This window comes from Tamandua tetradactyla, chromosome 17 (assembly GCF_023851605.1).
Source record: "Tamandua tetradactyla isolate mTamTet1 chromosome 17, mTamTet1.pri, whole genome shotgun sequence".
Classification (NCBI taxonomy): Eukaryota; Metazoa; Chordata; class Mammalia; order Pilosa; family Myrmecophagidae; genus Tamandua; species Tamandua tetradactyla.
In genome coordinates this window covers 28,757,869-28,777,748 of record NC_135343.1, presented here as the reverse complement: position 1 = coordinate 28,777,748, position 19,880 = coordinate 28,757,869, and the positions used below count along the sequence as shown (strand labels likewise).

At 38.0% G+C, this 19,880-nt stretch overlaps 1 protein-coding gene and 1 long non-coding RNA gene across 8 annotated transcripts in view; one reads left to right on the top strand and one right to left on the bottom strand.

Annotated features, from left to right (window-relative positions):
• The window catches only part of CCDC85A (coiled-coil domain containing 85A), a 627,527-nt gene that overhangs the window by 593,948 nt on the left and 13,699 nt on the right, over nt 1-19,880 (bottom strand). The window lies entirely within an intron of this gene.
• The window catches only part of LOC143660852 (uncharacterized), a 45,882-nt gene that overhangs the window by 13,256 nt on the left and 12,746 nt on the right, over nt 1-19,880 (top strand). For 2 of the 3 annotated variants that reach the window (XR_013164283.1, XR_013164284.1), the window contains exon 3: nt 16,867-17,037. This is a non-coding gene — a long non-coding RNA (uncharacterized LOC143660852). Of the gene's footprint in view, nt 1-16,866; nt 17,038-18,854; nt 19,297-19,880 lie in introns of those variants that run through there. The other variant, XR_013164282.1, reaches the window with a different exon arrangement.

Here is a 19,880-nt window from a genome sequence, read left to right as displayed (position 1 = left end):
TTAACATCACTTGTCATTAGAGAATATATACAGTATGATTACAAGTAAACTAAACTATACCATTTAAGGAAACTAATACTGGTGGTAACACTAGAAAGAAAAGCAAGGAAATTGTAACTCTAAAAGTCAGAATTGGGAAAGGAAGAGGTTATGAGTGGGAAGAGATAAGCAGGAAGTTTCTGAGGAGGCAGGAATAATCTATTTCTTGATCTGCATGGTGATTACTTAGGAATTCACTAAATAAACAGTTCTTAAGCCATGCAATTTAAATTCCCTTTTATCTATTATGCTACAATAAGAACACTACATTTTTTAAAGACATAATAGAAGACAATCACCTGAAATTAAATAATGACTTTTTTCACTTCCATAAGGCCTACTTCCCAGGAGAAACAATTCTGAAGGAAGAACCATTAAGACATACACTGGGAAAGTTGCTGGGAAATTTTCTAGATACAAAAGCAAGTCACACTCATAAGAAGTAAAACAATCAATTGGCCTTAGACTTCCTTACAGCAAACCTCAAAAAAAAAGGACAGATGGATCTCCATTGTAAAACGATTTCTGTCTACCTCTCATCTATATTATGCATAGGGAGATACGTGGAAGTCAGAAATGTGACCAGATGTATTTATGAATGGCACAATTTTGTTTTGTTTTGTTTTGTTTTGTTTTTTGCACTTTATTCTAACATTCCGAGTTGCTTAAATGTTTAATCTGACCACATGCCATTGGTACAAAAGACAATAAAATCATTGTTTTTGTGGGGCCTGGGTGGCGTGGGGGGGGGCGAATCGTAAAACTTTCCACTTTGGGGAGTTTAACAGTTTAGACTCCAGCTGGGACAGCTCAAGTTTGAATTCAGGTATGCCTTTGACAAGTGAAAACATTCATCTGCTAACTATAGTTCTAGCAGGCTCTTCCTTCCCCATTTTTTTCTCTAACTGTGGCATCTTCAGTTCATATGGGCCATAAATTCAGGAAACAAATGCAAGAATTTGGCTGGCCAGATTAGAGCAAGTTTCCCAACTAGATAATCAGCATCCAGGTAAAGGCTCTTGCATACATTACCACTGATCCTCAACTCCAGTTTCTAGTGTGGCCTCGATTTGCCAAGCTCCATGCAATCAATGGGAAACCCCAGTAAATCTTAGATATTCCTGCTGTCTTACTAGGGGCAGGTATCAATCTAAAGGTTTTACATGCACTGACTCTCTTAATATTCACAATATCCCTATAAATTAGGAATTATTACTATCCTTTGCCTACAAATGAAAAAACTGAGGCCTGAAGAGGTCACATAACTTGGCTAAGGTCATGTAAGTGGAGAAGCCAGATTAATCCCAGGTCTGTATTCTTAAGAACGTGTTACCTTGACCAAGGTCACCTTCATCCCTAGGAAACTGTGCTTATCTGTGTAGTCTTGTCTCGGCCGACTGTTCAAAATCACCATCAACCATCAGCCAAGCCCAAGGCCTGTCCAACCTTACTGGACATGACATCCTGGCCTTCCACCCACCTGCCCTATCCTGCTGCTGACCGAGTCACCCCTCCCACCCACCCCCAAATCCAACTCACTACTTGGGGTTGCCCTACCTAGGCCTGGCCATCTGTCATCAGCCACATTTATGAGAAAAGACTAGTTTAGTTGCTATATTACCCACTACTAGACTTCGTTCATTCTATGCCCGAGTTGAGGCAAAGGAGAAAAGAAAAATCACTTCACCAGCAACTTTTTTTATACTTGAAATAAATACTCTTTAATATCCAGTCATTAAAAGTACATTAGTCTCCTTTCAAGAGGTTCCTAGAGTATATAATAATAAAAATTTTAAGAGGCAGCTCAATCCCTGTTTGGCCTAGTTCCTAGACTCTGGGTATGCAGACAAAAGTCATCTGTCTCCCCTCTTTTTCCACATGACTGGAAAAGGCAGTTCTTAGAAGGACTCTTTTTGTTTAAAATATAATCGTTTTGTAGCAGAAAGAACCAGTTCTCAATTCCTAGATTATGGATCCTAATTGCTCCTGTACTACCTTGCTACCCAAGCCATTTTGAAGTTTCATCTACCAGGTGAGGATGATATACAGGTAAATATGAAGTATTAGCCTAGCACCCTAAAAGCAGGCAATAGGAGCCAAGGAATAAGCAGTGAGCTTGAAACTTAAATTCTGGGCACACTCAAAGCACATCCTAGTGCTTATTTTTTCTTTTATAACTGACAATGACCAAGGCAATCCATTGGAAAGTTGTCAGATCTGACATCAAACTGTAGAGCCCAATCAAGGCTGTGGAATCAGATGACAGCTCTTCACCTCCCAGTACCTTGATTCTGTGACATTATATCCTCTTTACACATAATTAATGTGACTATAAAACCTGTCGGCTTCTAAATCACTGAGATTAAAATGACAAAGTAAGGAATTAAGTGAAGGAGATGGTAACTGTCAAACAAATATAAAATTAGGGGCACTACCTCTGGGGCATCAGATGATTCCATCTCCCTACCCCATATTGGTGACAAACCCTTACAATATGAAGGATTTGGAGTGACCATGGCCCAGACACCCCTGGTGGGGGGATGGAGGGATGGGGGTAGTGGTGGAGTTGTACAGGGAGGGTGGGATTTGGCGGGTGAACGTGAATGCTGAATCACTGAACTGGTGTCTCTTTTGGTCTCCGGTATTTTGGAGCAGCTGGAGGCGAAGACCTAGAGTTGCGGAGGTGTGGCCCATGTTGGGCTCTGGGATGTGTTCCACAGCTGGTTGTGGTGCTGTGCTTTGAGATTTGTAGCTTTTTAGTATGTGTGTTGTTTTTCACCAAAAAAAGAAGGAAAAATGTTGACTGTGATGACAAAATAAATATTTAAGCCTTCTAGCCTCCTATATTCTGGAGCAGCTAGAGGGAAAAAATTGAGAGGATCATATGGTGACCCATGGCAAATTCTGGGATCTGTCCTGTAGCTGCTTGATGAAGAGTGCTTTGAAAACTAATGCTTTTTTATTTCTTTGCTTTGTATATATATTATACTACACAATTAAAAAAAGTTAAAAACATTATTACAAATGTCAGGAGATTGGAAAATGGCAAGTTTCACATACTGACGATTGATATATAAATGGATACAATTTCTTATAGGTTATAGCTAAGATATATTGTCATGCTTGTTAATCCAGCAGCAATGCCACTTATACAAATGTATGCTAAGGAAATAATCATAGCTATAAATCAAACGACTATAAGATGTTTGTTGAATGGTTCTTGGAATTAAAAAAAAAATCCCCTACATATATAAGAATAGAGGATTGACTAATTCTTAAAATGCTTCTGTAGAATTAATATTTTATAAAATTTCCATGATATTTTGCCAAATAAAAAATAAAGGTTTTGAATTGTAAAACAAAAAATTTAGAGGCACTATTATTTCCCCTCTGGCGGTAGGAAGGAACCCAATGTTTATCGATTGCCACTATTATCTGCCACCTACATTTTATAAATAAGGTGAGCTCTGAGAAGTTATGTAAGCTGTACCCAAGGCCATTTAAGAAGAAAGTTAAACCAGAATCTAAACAGTCTACCTGACTTCAAAGTTCATGTCCCTCCTTTTATATCAAACTGCTTTTGATAGAATTTTTTTTAAAATCCTGGCCAAGGGAAATAAATGCTGTCACAAGTGCAGATATATACAAAGGAACATTTTTCTTAACATTTTCCAGTGAGGACTAGATTTAATACTTTCCTGATATGCACAAGTACATAATTAAGATACAGATACATTTTAGATAGAGATATTCTATATTTAGCTTCTCAAATATAAATTTATGTTTTCCCTTTCAGTGTGGACAGCACTGCTAGTGATGCATATTCCCTGTCAAACCCACACCTGCAGTAAGGTCCTCTCTCCCATGATAAGTACTCTCTGAAGCTGCTATTCAGTATCATGAAATGGAACTGCTGGTGGGCTTCAATCAGTCAGTCGTTCCATAAACATTTACCAAAAGTCAGGCATTTGGTGTACAGAGACATGAGATGATATCTGCCCTCAAGAAATCTAAATTGGAATTGGGAGGACAGATGGTAAACAAACTAATATACTGGAATAAATGTTATATGGGATGCTACAGAAAGCTAAAGATGAGGCATTTGACATGGAATAGGCAGGAAGAAAGATGGAACACCAAGGAAGGCTTCCAGTGTAAGAGCTGGCCAGGCATACCTGACACGTGCTTGGAATTGAGTAAAGATAAACTCTAACTAGTCTTTGGAAATTATCTAAATTGAAAGCACCAAAAAGAGTGTTGGTCCCAAACTCAAATGCCCTCACACACAGTCAGATAACAGAAATCTGTAAAACTATATAATGCAATAGATAATGATGACAACTATAGTAAATGTGAACAGGCTTCACCCTTTGGCAATTTTAAAACCTAGTTTCAAATTCTTTGACTTTTAGCCCATGGAACAGTGGGGTCTCCCCTTGCATTTTGGTGGGGTCTCATGATTACTTAAACCAATAGAGTATAAATAACACATATGACCCCTGAGGCTAGGTCATAAAAGGCCAGGTGGTTTCTCCTTGTTCTGCTGGAAAATAGGCTCTTGCAGCACTGAGCTGGCATATAAGAAAGACAGCTATCCTGACTCTGCCATGCTGCAGAAGGTACATAGAGAGACCACAATGGAACCCTAAAACTACACACCGACTCAAGGTATGCTAAAAGGGCCCCAAACCATTCAAATCATCCCAGCCCAAGCACCTAACATGTGAGTAAGGACCCCCAAATGATTTCATTCCAAGCATTTGAGTTGCGCCCACTGAGGCTCCAGAAATTATAAAACAGAAACAAGTCATCTCTTCTGCGTCTTGTCCAAATTCCTGAGCCACTGAATCTGTAAGCATAATGAAAGGATTGCTGTTTTACAACACTAAATTTTGATGTGGTTTGTTACATGGAAATTGATAACCAGAACACCTCCAGTAAAGGGGGGGAAGGGCAGCCAGCATTCTGCTCCCAGTGATTGTTGCCATATGGGAATGTAGGTTTGGTGTCAGCAGACCTTCCAGTTGGAAAAGCCAGAAACTTTAATTTGTTTGCGACTTTTCCAATTGTCAAAAGACAGTGGCCCACTTGGCCATTAGATCACCAGTTTTAAACTCCTGATGTGGTACTGTGATGATGTGGAGCTGTATGTACCCCAGAAAAATATGTTCTTAAACTTAATCCATTCCTCTGGTTGTGAACCTACTGTAAAGAGGATCTCTTGATAAGGCTAATTCAGTTAAGGTGTGGCCCAACTCAATCAAGATTGGCTCTCAATTCTATTGCTAAGTCCTTTATAAGTGAGCAGAGGACAGAGAGGCCAAGAGAGGCTGCCATATGCATTGCCATGTGGCAGATGAACCAAGGACCAAGAATCACCGGTAGCCAGCCCCAGGACACCGAACTTCAGAAAGAAAGCATTGCCTTGATGACACCTTAATTTGGATTTTGTTTTAGCCCCAAAATCATGAGCTAATAAATTCCCATTGTTTAAGCTGACCAATTGCACGATATTTGCTTTATCAGCCAAGGAAGGCTAAAACAGGTACGTAGGTTCTTTGACAGCAACCAGATGTGCCCTTAATGACAGTCAGTTTCAAAGAGAACACAGTCAGTGGTTCAGTCCACCCTGCCAGCAGGGCTGGGAAACCTACAGGGCTTAGTTGCTGCTTTTCCCTGGATGGTGTGAGGCAAGAGTCACCTTGAGTTAAAACTCAGATTTTCAAAAAAAAAAAAAAATTTTCAGAAATGTTCCAGGATTTGCTTTAATTCTAAACCTCCAAGGAATATTAAAGTCCAAATTTTAACTCCCAAAGCAATGAAGTCAGGGCCAATAAGTTTATAAGTCACAACTATGAGCTCCAGTGGCATATCTGGGATTCACGACCTATAAAGCAGGAGCCCACGTGTGGAATAAAAGGGAGCACAGAGACTGGCATGTCATAATGGCTCAATAAATGATAAATATATAGATTTATGGATGGATAACCATTTCAACAGATGGTTGGTCTGATGGAGAACACACTTCCTTGCACAATTTCTTGGTACTTGCCACAGAGACAAAACCGCAAACCTATTCAGCTTCATTTGGGTCTAAAAGTAACGTAAGCATTCAATTTTTAAAACAGAAATGACAAGTTCCCCCAATTTTCTATATCCAATGGAGATCAACGAGCATAGCTACTTCACTGCAGTCTCTATTGTAGATTAAAATTTCTGCCCAAAATAAAAGCATTAAACAGCAATCAAAAAAAGGGCATTCTCATTTAAACTACTCAGTAGGGAGTTCTGTACACAACTCAACATTTTCTTCTGAAAGGAAAAAAAAGAACAGATTCCTATTTGCATCTCTGTAATTTTCCCCAAATATCACCCAGGCCTAAATTAACCTTTTTGTAGGTGACTAGGGTTTTATTTGTCTGTTTGCTTGTTTTAATTTTCTTTTACGGAGCAGAGATGTCACATGAGACTCCAATAAGAATGTTTACTTTCAAATAGGCTGCATTCAAGAAATCAACATTCTATTTACTTTCTGTGAAATCACTGCACCACTGCCATCTTCACTTGTGAGCTATAATATAAACTATCATATCGAGATTGAATATTAAAGAAGAGTCGGACATGTACAGACAGAAAATTCAAACCTGCCACTATTTTCCAATCTGGTCAGATCTGCAGAGCAGGATGGCTTAAAATGGCCAGGCTTCAACACCACAGCTGAAAGATGCCTGCCCTTCCCTTCCAGCTGCCTGAGATGGGCCAGGCCTCAGGCCCACATGCACAAGGAAATCCTTGAGAACGGTGAAGAATGCTGGCTTCCTCACATCTGGATTTCAAAGGGGAGATTTTTGAGGTTTCACGTGGGATACTAAGGAAAATCAGGGGTGGGTGGGAAGAGAGGGACTAATGAGTAGATGCTCATTTATAAAAGATTGTAAAATGTCAAGAGCTGAAGGCTGTCTGATGGAGGTGGAGGAGGTAGCCTCCAAAGAAAGTGGCCTCCAAACAGGTTCACACACCCTCCATGGCTTAATGCAGCACAATCTGAAAACCATCTGAAACTTAATATAGAAAAACAGCAAGCTAAAATGAGGTCAAAGTACTCAAGTGGAAAAATATCAAGATGAATGAAATTTAAAAGCTAGATTAGGTTAATTCTACTGCACTAGACCAAACAAAAGGTTAACATGTTCCAAGATTATTCTTCTCCCTTTATTTGCTTTAATAGAATGAGTTTTATTGATTTTCACTTAGTAAAAGTGAAGATCCCTTCCGGGCTACTAGGCCAAATTTTCCTCAAAACGTTATAACATTTTCATTACTGACTCAGAAGGTACCAGTTAGAAGATGGATTTTCTTAACTGATGACTCCCTTATTATAAAACTTCCCCACTATAGAAGAACAATAATTCAGCATAACCTTTGCTAGAAAAATAAAATAAATGGAAAACTATTAAATAATGGCATAAAATTGGATACATAAAGCCTTTAAACACTGATCATCATAAAACCTCCTGGTTTAGAAGCCTTGAAGAAGAGGAATAAAAGAACAAACTATTAGAATTAAACTGAGTTAAAAATCCCAATGAGAGATTAAACACACACACATAAGCACACACGCGCACACACGTACACTGCTAAGGAACTAGTTTTCCTGGCCCATTTGGTTTAATCACAAGCTCTAAAGAATGGAAAATATTTTTCATTCTTCTCCATGAGAAAGTAGTGCAGCGAACAGGGAACACTCTTGGCTGGATTTTAACACCCTACATAATCTGGCCTCTACCCACTTTCTAAAACTATCTGCCATGACCTGACAGAGACTTCCGCACACTCCTTTCCTTGTTTCTTCAATACAGTTTGCTCTAAGTCATCTCCCTCTCCCAGAGAGCCTCTTCCCTCCCGCCAGGCTACCTGAATCCAACCACTCTTCAGGATGCAACCTCACAACATGCCTCCTTCATGCAACCATCGCTGGCACAGCCACATGCGAGCCACTTTCCAGGCCCATGAACACCTAAGCACTCACTGCTCATTCTAACATTTTGGTTTTTAACCACACACTTCATTGTTATTTACCTCATGACCCTTGGGTATATCAGACCATAAAATCCTTCTATTAAAGGCCTGAGCTGGTTTGAAAGGATTATGTGCCCTAGAAAAGCCATGTTTTAATCCTGATTCATCTTGTGGAGGCAGCTGTTTCTTTTAATCCCTATCCAGTACTGTAGTTTGGAGGTTTGATTAGATTATCTCCACGGAGATGTGACATGCCCAATTGTGGGTATTAACCTTTGATGAGAGGGAGATACAACTCCACCCATTCCAGGTAGGTCTTGATTAATCTATTGGAATCCTTTAAAAGTGGAAACATTTTGGAAAGAGCCATGAGACCCATGAGAACCCACGCAGCTGAGACACTTGGAGATGAAGAAGGAAAATGCCCCCAGGGGAGCTTCATGAGAAAAGAAGTCTGGAAAGAAAGCTAGCAGATGTTGCCATGTTCACCATGTGCCTTTCCAGTTGAGAAAGCCTGAATGTCATCGGCCTTCTTGAACCAAGGTTTCTTTCCCTGGATGCCTTAGATCAGACATTTCTATAGACTTGCTTTAATTTGGACATTTTTCACAGGCTTACAACTGTAAACTTGCAACTTCAAAAATTCCCGTTTTTACAAGCCATTCTGTTTCTGGGGTATCTCATCCTAGCAGTCTGCAAACTAGAACAGGACCTGTAACTCCCACTTCTGTTCCGCCCAACATAGTACCTATCACCACACTACACCCACATTGAAGACGCTACAAATATTTGCTAAATAAATGACCCTGTGTATTCCGATATGTACTTATTATTTTCAATAAGCTCCCATCTACACATGGAATGGTACAGAAATTTATTAAAAAAACAAGCGGAAGAGGGGAAGAACTTGGTATCCTACTACCCACCGTACCAAAGAGTTTTTTCCCAGCTCATGCTTCCCCTTATTATCATTTATGTTTCTGTTACAATGTTGTTTCTTTCAGGACACACTCTGATTAGCCTTTAATTTGTTGCAATAAATCTCTATTAGCCCTGACATTATTAAGAACAGGTGAGTGCTTGATTAATCAAGGCAATGGTTTATAATGAAATTGCTATAGATTTTGCCCTTCCCTTCAGTTAATGTTACCCTCCCAATTTCATTGAAGAACCTTACTCCAAACTAGTTCAAGCACTAGTTATAAAGTAATAGGATTAAAGTGTCAAATAAAGGAGAACCTAGCCCAAAGGTTGCAGGAAAAGACAACTAAAATCTAGTGAGGGGCTCTCCTGTTCAACTAAGATGATGGCATAAGATGCTCCAGGGTGCCATTCCCCAACATAATCTTTGAATAACCTGCAAACAACTAGCAGAGCCCTTTTCTTCAGTACTCCAGAAAACACTTTAAAAGGCTGCAGTAACTGGGCAAGGGCCAAATAAAAAAAATACAGCTTACACAGCTCTTGGCTCCCTTACCAGCACCTGCCCCAACTGCTCCCCAACAAGGTATAAAACCAGCTTATGCTCCCATTGTAGTTCCCTGGCCCTGCCCCAGATGGAACAGAATAATCTTTGTGCACATACTAGATTGCATGTATGTCCATGCCAGTCTGTAGCAACCTCACTGTACCAGAAACTGTCACACACAGGAAGGTGGCTTGTAGACAGCTAAAGTCACATAAGAGACAAGTAATAGTGTTCTGGGAAAAAGAATTTCCTACTTTACAAAACACGAGAGTACCCAGGACAAGGAGAAAGTCTATGTCACATTAAATAGAGGAGTCATTCAAAATTCTGCAAACATGGAAATTCCTAAGGCCACAGGCAAGCAAAAACCCAGTACCAGACACAGGCTCAGAAAAGAGAAAAAGGACTGTGATGGCTAAGTTCACGAGTCTAGTTGGCTACATTACGGTGTCCAGTTGTTCAATCAAACAAGCACTGGTCTGATTATTACTTTGAGGACATTTTGTGGATTTCAATCATCAGTAAGTTTATCACATCTACAGCTGATTACATCTACAATCAACTGAGGAGATTAACTTCAAAAATCAAAGACGTGTCATCTAACCAGTTGAAGGCCTTAAAAGGAGAAGTGATGATTTCAGCAGTCAGAAGGGAGAATTTCTTTTTCTATTTTAGCTAGCTAGCTTCTCAAAATTCATCAAAAACCTTCATCAGAATTTCCAGTTGCAGATTACCCATCCCCACAGTTACATGAGCCAATTTCTATAGTGTATAAAATATCATCTGCTGGTTCTCTTTTGATAGAAAACCCAGATTAATACGAGGAATCCATTCTTGGCTTTCACCTCAGGCTGATCTTGTTAAAAGGACTAAACATAAATGAAGAGACCAACCAGCAGAGCCAATTTTCATAGATTGTAAAAGAAGTATCTTTGCTTTGATTCCTACATTTTTATTAGCTCCTGGCCCCTAAAGGAAGACTATGTCTTAACACTGGCTGTATACTAACTTAAGGAACACAGAGCCCAAGGACTAAATCCCAGAGTTAATACATCAAAATATTAAAATGAACAGTGTACAAAATATTATAAGACAAAGAAATGATGACCATCCAAAGGAAAATCGAAAAATAATAACAAAGAAGATCAGACTTTGTATATACTATACAAAGACTTTTTTAAAATAGTCCTCAATGTGCTCAAGGAGTTAGAGGAAAACACAGAGAAAGATCTAAAGGATAACAGTAAAAAGTGAATGAACAATGTGAGAATCTCAATAATGAGAAAAAAATTCTTAAAAGGAACTAAACAGAAATATTGGAGTTGATGACCATAATATTGAAATTAAAAATTCCCTAAACTGTTTCAACAGCAGATTACAGCTGGCAGAAAAGAAAGTGATCTTGAATACAAGATAACTGAACTGATACAAGTTAAAGAGCTGAAAGAAAAGAGAATAAAAAAGTAAGCAGAGTCTAAGAAACTTGTAGAACACCATCAAGAGTAACAATTTATGCATTTTGGGAGTCCCAGAAGTAGAATAAAGAGAGAAAAAGGCAAAAAGAATATTCAAAAAAATAAATTTAAAAAAAGAATATTTAAAAAAAATAATGGTTGAAAACTTCCCAAATTTAACAAAGAGTATGCTTATGTACTTTCAAGAAATCCAATGAACTCCAAACAGAATGAACTCAAAGAGAGACCCACATCCAGGCAAATAGTAATCAAATGGCCCCATGCCAAGGGCACGATGGTTCTAAAAACTGCTAGAGAAAAATTACTATGCTATGTACAAAAGAGTTCTAATAAGATTAAGGGCCAAATTCTAATCAGAAACAAGGGAGGCAAGAAGGCAAGAAGGACAAAATAAAGTACAAAAGAAAACAATTTCTAACCAAGAATTTTATAGCCACCATCTTTCAAAAATGAGAGAGTGACTAAGACTTTCCAGAAAAACAAAGCTTGAAGGACTTTATAACCACAAGACTTGCTCTACTGGCAATGCTCAAGGGAATTCTTTAACTGGAAGGAAAAGATACCAGACGGTGGAGCAAAGTGGCATAAAGAAATAAAGATCTCCAGTAAAGGTAACCAGTGGGTAATGCCAGTTTTACATGCCAGTTTTACATGCCAGTTCTACCGTATTGTATTTTTTGGCATGTAACTCCCCTTTTTACTTCTTATAGGTTCAAAAGCGCAAATATATAAAACATAATGATAAATCCATGATTTGAGGCATACAATGTATAAAGATAAAATTTGTAACAAGTACAACCCAAAGGTGGTGAGTCAGACAGTGTATATGTATCCTACTTTGATACTAAGTTGGTATCAAATCAAATATGATTTGATATAGATTTAGGATGTTAAATTTTAGTCCCATGGTAACCATAAATAAAATAGATGGGAAATATATACAAAAAGAAGTGAAAAAACAAAGAAAGAAATGAGAAGGGGCGCAAAATGGTTCACTACAAAGAAACAAATAAATATTAAAGTAGGTATTAAAGGAAGAAGTGGTGGCCAAAAACATTATGACTTACAAAGACAAAATAGCAAAATGGCAGTGGAAAGTCCTACATTATAAATAGTTATTTTAAATATAAATGGTTAAAACCTTTGCCAAGAGGATAATAAAGCATGGCCCAAGGATAAACTGTTTCTAAAAGACTCACCTTACTTCAAAGATAAGGGAGCTGAAAGTGAAATGATAGGAAAGAACATATCATGAAAATAATAACCAAAAAAGAGCTACCATAAGTACACAAATAACAGATAAAATCTACTGTAGGTCAAAAACTGTTTGGGGGGCAAAAAAGGTGATTATATACTCATATGGGGATCAATTCAACAAGAAGAAATAACAATTATAAATACATATGCACCTAACAGCAAAGCCCCAAATATATGAAGAAAATATTTACAGATTTGAAGGGGAAAATTGACGGTTTTACATTAGAATAGAAGACTTCAATACGGCACTTTCAATAATGGATAGAACATCTTACACAGAAAACTAATAAGAAAATAGACTTGATCTACATTCTAAACCAACCAAAAATAACAGACATATATAGAACATGTCATCCAATAGTAGCAGAATACACATTCTTCTCTGGTGCACAGGGATCATTATCCAGGGCAAACCATATTTTAGGTCACAACAGAAGTTTCAGTAAATACAAAAGTATTAAAATGATACATTCTCTGACCTAACGCAATGAAGCTAGAAATCAGTATCAGAGGGAGAATTAGAAATTTCACCAACGTATGGAAATTAAACAATGCACTCTTAAGCAGCCAATAGGTCAAAGAAGAAATTAAAAGGGAAATTAATATGACTTGAGATAAATAAAAAATGAGAACCCCCACAACATAAGAAAACTTATGGAAAGCAGCAAAGCAAAGGCAGTGCTCAGAGATAAATTTATAGCTCTAAATGCTTACATAAATATGGAAAAAAAGATCTCAAACAACAGACCTAACCTCACAGATGGAGGATCTAGAAAAAGAGCAAATTAAAGCCAAAGTAAGCAGAGGAAGGAAATAATAAAGAATAGAAGATCTCAATAAACCAATAACTAGTAAAGAGATTGGCTCAGTCATAAAAACCTTCCCATCGAAGAAAAGCTCAGGATGGGATGACTGCACAGGGGAATTTTACCAAACTTTCCAAGAGGAACTAACACCAATCCTGTACAAACTCTTCCCAAAAAACTGAAGATGAAGGAACACTCCCTAATTCATTCTTTGATACCAAGATCCCAGTCATCCTGAAGCCAGATAATACAACACAAGAATACAAAATTAGCAACCAATATATCTTATGCATATAGATGCAAAAATCCTCAACAAAATATTAGCAAATCATATCCAAACCACATTAAAAAATTATACACCATGATCAAGTGGAATTTATCCCAGGTGTGTAAGGATGGTTCAACATAAGAAAATCAGTTAATGCAATACACCACATTACAGAAAGAAGGAAAAAGAAAACGCACGATCATCTCAATTGATGCAGAAATGGCATTTGACAAAATCCAGCTTCCTTTCTTGATAAGAACACTTAGAATATTAGGAACAAAAGGAAACTTCAACATAATAAAGGGCATATATGAAAAACCCACAGCTAACATCATGCTTAAAAGACTGAAAGCTTTCCTTCTAAGATCAGGAACAAGACAAAAATGCCCATTGTCACCAATGTTATTCAACCTTGTACTAGAAGTTCTATTCAGAGCAATTAGGCAAGAAAAATAAATAAAAAGCATCCAAATTGGAAAGGAAGAAGCAAAAATTCCCTTTTTTGCAAATGACATGATCCTATATGCCGAAAGTCCTCAAAAATCCAGAACAAAGCCCCAAGTATTAATAAATCAATTTAGCAAAGTGGCAGGGTACAAGATCAACAGGTAAAAATCACCAATGTTTCTAAATACTAGTAGTGAACAATCAGAAGAAAATTGTTTCTTGATTTGAAACAATTCCAGTTACAAGGTCAAATAAAAGAATCAAATATCTAGGAATAAATCTAACCAAGGATGTAAAGGATATACAAAGAAAACTGCAAAACATTGCCAAAAGAAATCAAAGAATGCCTAAATAAACAGAAGGACATTATGTGCTCATCGATTGGGAGACCAAATATTAAGATGTCAATGGTACCCAAAGTGATTTAGAGATTCATCATAATCCCAATAAAAATTCCAACAGCCTTCTTGACAGAAATGAAAACCCAATCATCAAATTTATATGGAAGGGTAAGGGGTCCCAAATAACCAAAGACATATTGGAAAAGAAGGACAAAGTTGGAGGTTTCATACCTACCCATCTTAAAACTTCATACAAAGCTAAAGTAATCAAATCAGCAAGGTACCGGTACAAAGACAGGGGGCCAGGACCACGCAATTGGGAAGACCAGTTTCTTCAAAAAATGGTTCTGGGAAAACAGATTCTCCACTTACAAAAGAATCATATACACATCATATACAAAAAATTACTCAAATGAATCAAAGACCTAAATATAACAGCCAGAACTATAAAACTCCTAGAAGGAAGCACCTTGTGTTAAGCAATGTTTCTTAGACTTTATACCCAAAGCACAAGCAACAAAAGAAAGAAATGGATAAATGGGACCTCACCGAAATTAAAAATTGTTATGCTTCAAAAGACTATCATGAAAGTAAAATGACTACCTACACAATGGGAGAAAATGTTTGGAAACTACATATCTCATAAGGGTTGTATAACCAGAATATATAAAGAAATCCTTCAACTCAACAACAACAAAAAAATACAAATTACCTGATTTTAAAAATGGGCAAAAGACCGAAATAGACATTTTTCCAAAGAAGATACACAAATAGCCCAAGCACACATGAAATGATGTTCAACATCATTAGATGTTGCAAAGAGAGTTTACAGCCATGGTTCTGAGGTCATGCCATGCCTGCTGAACCTCACACCTGCTCAGAGAATTCCTCTGAAATAGCATCCCCATTGCTCCATGTCAAAAGTACAGGCCCAGCTGCCAACCTTCAGAGGAAGTTGAGCAGGGTGGCAGGCAGAGAGAGGGGCCCCCAGTTGGGTTGACCAGACCCCCAGACTGATGAATCTCCTTTCTTCTTGTCCTAGTGAGAGGAGGAGCAAGAAGCACAAGGGGTCTATGGATTGTGTTTCTGCCCAACGTTTCACTCAGACTCTGCAGACTGTGGCCTATGAGAAACTGAGTTAACACTGTGGCTTCTATGTTCCTCAACATACAAACCTGGGTGAAACCAGATTTTCCACAATGGCTGGGATAAAAATATAGTCCTATATCATGTTAGACACTAGAAATGTCTTTGTGTTACATAGTTGAATCTGAGCCAAGAACTACATGCTGCCATTATTCCAAAAATTGTTAATATATATCAGTACAACGTTGCCAGCTGCTGTTGTGTTGTTGTTGTTTGGGGGCGGAGGGCAGAGGTTGTCCCTTCGTATAAACATGTTTAGTTTCTGTTTTTAAATGTTCAAATGACCTTCTTGCATGAGATGGTGCTAGAAAAGGATGATTTTAGCAATTCTAGGTTTATTCTAATGTCTTACTTATCTACAAAATTCAAATTCTGGGACTATTCACTTAGAAAATGTCCACCCCAAGCCATGATAGATAAATTAGTTTATCCAGAGTGGTCGATGGTGTGCTAAGGTCACAAAGCATGTAAGTGGCAAAGCCAATAATAAATGTGCCATGATGCCCCTTGTGAAGTTAGTGCAATAAGGTATTTTCTTAAACTTCATGAGGGATTTAAATAAATTAATTTTTAACGTTTAAAATATTTTTTAGTAAATGTCATTTTATACACAATTAAAATAGAATTTGGTTGAAGGAAATTCATAAAATTGTTTCCCATTGTTTTAAAGCTGTAAATAAAGCTTAAATGTCTAAATTAATTTAAATTTCCATCATGGACAATCTGGGTATCTATATATTACTTTAACATGTGAGTGAAATTCCACAGATACCCTTAAATGCAAAAATAATTTAGATACGCTTTTAGACAGCATAGGTGTAACACTATCAACCAAGTAATCTTCTTCAGATAAGCACTTATATATGACTGTATAAATTCTTAAAAATAATAATGTCTCCATCGAAGATGAATCAACGTGCTAGGCAATAAACCCCAGCATCGGCAATTTTGAAATTTTAACAGGAAAAAGTCAAAGAAATTAAAGGTGAAAATCATGTGGCACATAGTTTGAGGGTAAGAAAGATGGAATAATTAATCCCCATATTTACTGCTAAAGGAATAATGTAAAGATAAGCAATTTTCATATCTTCTCTTCCACAGATTTTGAAAAGCTTGATTCCAAATCATGTCTCATGAAAGTCACTATACTGGGGGAGCTCTTCATGGCCAATCACCTGCATAATGTTTATTTTTAGCCCTCTAATTGATCATAATTATAAATTACTCGCTTCCAAAATGGCCTCATATGTAAAATAAGCAGCTAAATTCACCTGCTCCACCACCCCAGTCTGCCTGGCCCTCTAACCAGAGAAGTTCTGGCTGGTTCTCTAACCATGAAGAGGCCTTCCCTGCCAATCAAGATGAGGTAGCAGCCCATTAACAATGTTCGCTGCCAGACAGACGGATCCTTTGAAATTCTTCAAAGTGTCCCCCCTCAAAAACCGCATCTCTCAACTGCCTTTGTCCGAGAAGGACGTCTATTTTCATTCTCTCTTCATAACTGCAGGTTGATTCCTGCCCCACTTTTCTGTTCGTCCTGTCTAATCCATCATCTGCAAAATATGACTAATGATCTGCTTTTCATGGTCTTATTTTTCAGTTTGAGTAGTTGGGTGAATTGGCCCTCGCTGTCCAGGGAGACAGAAGAGACCCTGAATTAATGAGCATGGTTAATTCGAATGCTCAAGAGTGGTTCAACAGACCAGGCTGCTGTGAACAAAAATCTGCGACTCAGATATTCTGACCTTTTAAATGCCATCAAAAGTGTAACGTAAGTGTAGTTTACTTCTGCCTATAGGAGCATAAATCAGAGTAACTGGCTTAATTAGTTTTGTTTGCGCTGAGCTGAGTTATTAAAAAATGCATCTCCTTGAGAGCAGTTGGTATTGCCATCTGGCCGATCCCTTTGCCCCTGGTCTGGTCCCCTTCTGCTTCGTGCAGTCCAGAAGCTGACACTTCTCCAGACATGCAGCATATGCCCTGTGAACTGAAGTGGATGTGGGAGGACAGGACTAAGGTCAGTCCATCTCCTCAAGAATTCTTATCTAGAAGGAATATGGCTCTGGGGAGAGTCCAGACAGGAAAAAAAAAGAGGTAGTAAGGTTGTTGGAGTTTCTGGGCTAGGAGTACAGGGACTGCTCCTTCCACAAAGAGTACAGGTCTGCAGTTGTCCATCGGCTGAGAGCTGTGTACCCCTCGGGCTCAATCAGAGGTTCTCAGCCAACAGATTGGAGCTCGGGACTTCTCTCAACCAGAGTCTACTCACCTTGACCCTGCTCTCACTCTCATCTCTCCACGTCTCAGGTTTTCTGGGGTTTCTAACTGCGCAGAGTAGCTCCCTACTTAGATTCTTTACTATTAGCACTGCCCCAATCTCTGTGCCTTGGAAGTCAGCTTAACTCTAGTCCTGCTTCTTCTGCCAACCGGCAATTGACCTTGGGCAATTCACTGAATTCTGGAAGTCAAGTTTCTCACGTAGAAAACAGGAAGGTTAAACTGGATGAAGCCTGGAGTACCTCACAGCTCTAAATTCTATGATTCTGTGACTTCCTGAACTAATAAATGACTTTCTATTCTTTGGCATTAAAACAGACATCCATGCTCAATTAATTACATTAATAACAAAATTACTATATATACATGTACATATGCATATTTATATGCATATACATATTCACCATTAATTGGCTTTCTTTTTCTCCTGATAAGAAAACGTGCCCCAAAGCACAATTCATGCTCATCATTTTTGGACAAACTAGTAATTATGGACACTCATGAAGTTGTAGCCACACATAACCTCAATTAGGGATTTCTCCTAAGACCAAAAGGCTCCTCAATAACTAGGGGAAATGAGAAAAACTTTTGGCTTCCCTCATAACCAAGGCCAGAAGACAAAATTCTGAGTTTAACCCAATGATGAATACATCTGACTGAAAAAGCTAACTCACTCAGGGGGCATCAGAGAGGAACTTCACATCCCTGGTAATGAGAAGTTAACACAACCTCCATCCCTCAGCCAACAGGCAAAACAAGGTGCTATAAATATTTTGTTTGTAAGATTTAGAATATAAATCTTTATAAGGATACCTTGTCCTTTAGTAGCTGAAAATGTAGGTGAAAGAGGCATGAATAAAAATGTCAACCAAAATCTGCAAATTCAGTGCATTTAATGTTCTGCAAAATGCAAGGCATTAAATGCAATGTATATATAGATATTTGTGGAGAGAGTAAATAATTGAAATATAATCTCTGAGTAAATCCAACCTTTGTCCTAACACATATTGTCTCATAGAAAAGTCTAAAGAGGCCCTAATTAATTAAGGATCCGAAGGGGGAAAAAACCCACCAAAAAAAAAAAAAAACTCTAAAAACAAATAAACATTATTCTTGAAATTTTCATGTACTTGGTAATTGAACATGTACCTGGTTTCAATGGAGAGTTAGGACCAAGTACGAAGACTCCTTGTACTATACTTCCCATCAAGATTCAAGCACAGAAACTCAATAATACACATAATTCTTTGTTGAGTAAAAACCGTAACTGATCCAACCGTGTGTGAATAACCCAGTTCTTTTCTTTTATCTCAGGAAGGACAAACCAGATTTGCCTTTATAGAGACGATAAAGCAACCTGCTATTCCTCTGCCATTTTCCCTCTTCTAAACACCTCTTCTACCTCTCTGCTGCTTGAGGATCCTCTGTCTCAGAGAAAGCAGCCTCTATTTCTATTAGAATCAATTGAATGGCACTCTAAAGAGGAGGCAATTTATGTCAGGAGCAGCAGTAACTTGAACCTCTCTCTTTTGCAGATTAGAGACTCTTATAAATTACAGCTGTGATTTCATGTCTGCATTCTCAAGTGCGCCATGGTCTTTTCTTGATATTGAATCCAAATTTCCTAGCACTCTCGAAAATCAGCCAATTTCAGAACACAAAACTTTTCTTAATATTTCCCAGAATCAAATTCAAAATAAATAATTTTTTTCAAATGTGCACAATGCTCACCATAAATACCGTGTATTAAAATACTATTAAGAGTAAGTTGGTTATGTCAAAGTACCCAAGAAGAAAACATTTCTGAGTTCGTATAACATTACAGTAACACTTCAATTATCTGAAGTATAGTCAAGACCCAGAAAGTAAGCAAAAACAAACCTTAAAAAGCCAAAACAGTTATAGATGGATGACATATTAACACCACGCACTTTACTCAAAGGACACTTCAAGGCTATTTGCTCTTCTTGTAAACACAATGCTAATGAGCGTGGTTATTCCACTTTCCTAAGCTGTGACAGGCCATTAGAAACAGAAGAATTTAGAAAGAGCAATAAAAAACCTAGCTAAATGCAGGCCTGCTGAGGGCAGCAAGGAGAAACTGTCAGCCTGCTGGTACTGTAAGTGATTAAAAATCTATTTTCTAAAAACGTAAGTAGGGGTGGGGAAGGGCTGGCAGCCATGTGGGGCCATTTAGTACAGGGACTCAGAGTTACCTATAAGTACTCTAAGCATCAGAAGTGGCTAAAATTTGAGAAATTTTACAACCTAAGGTCATAAACTTCAGTCACCTACTCCTATCAAGCATACACTGACTCAATGATGCCACACAAGGAAAAC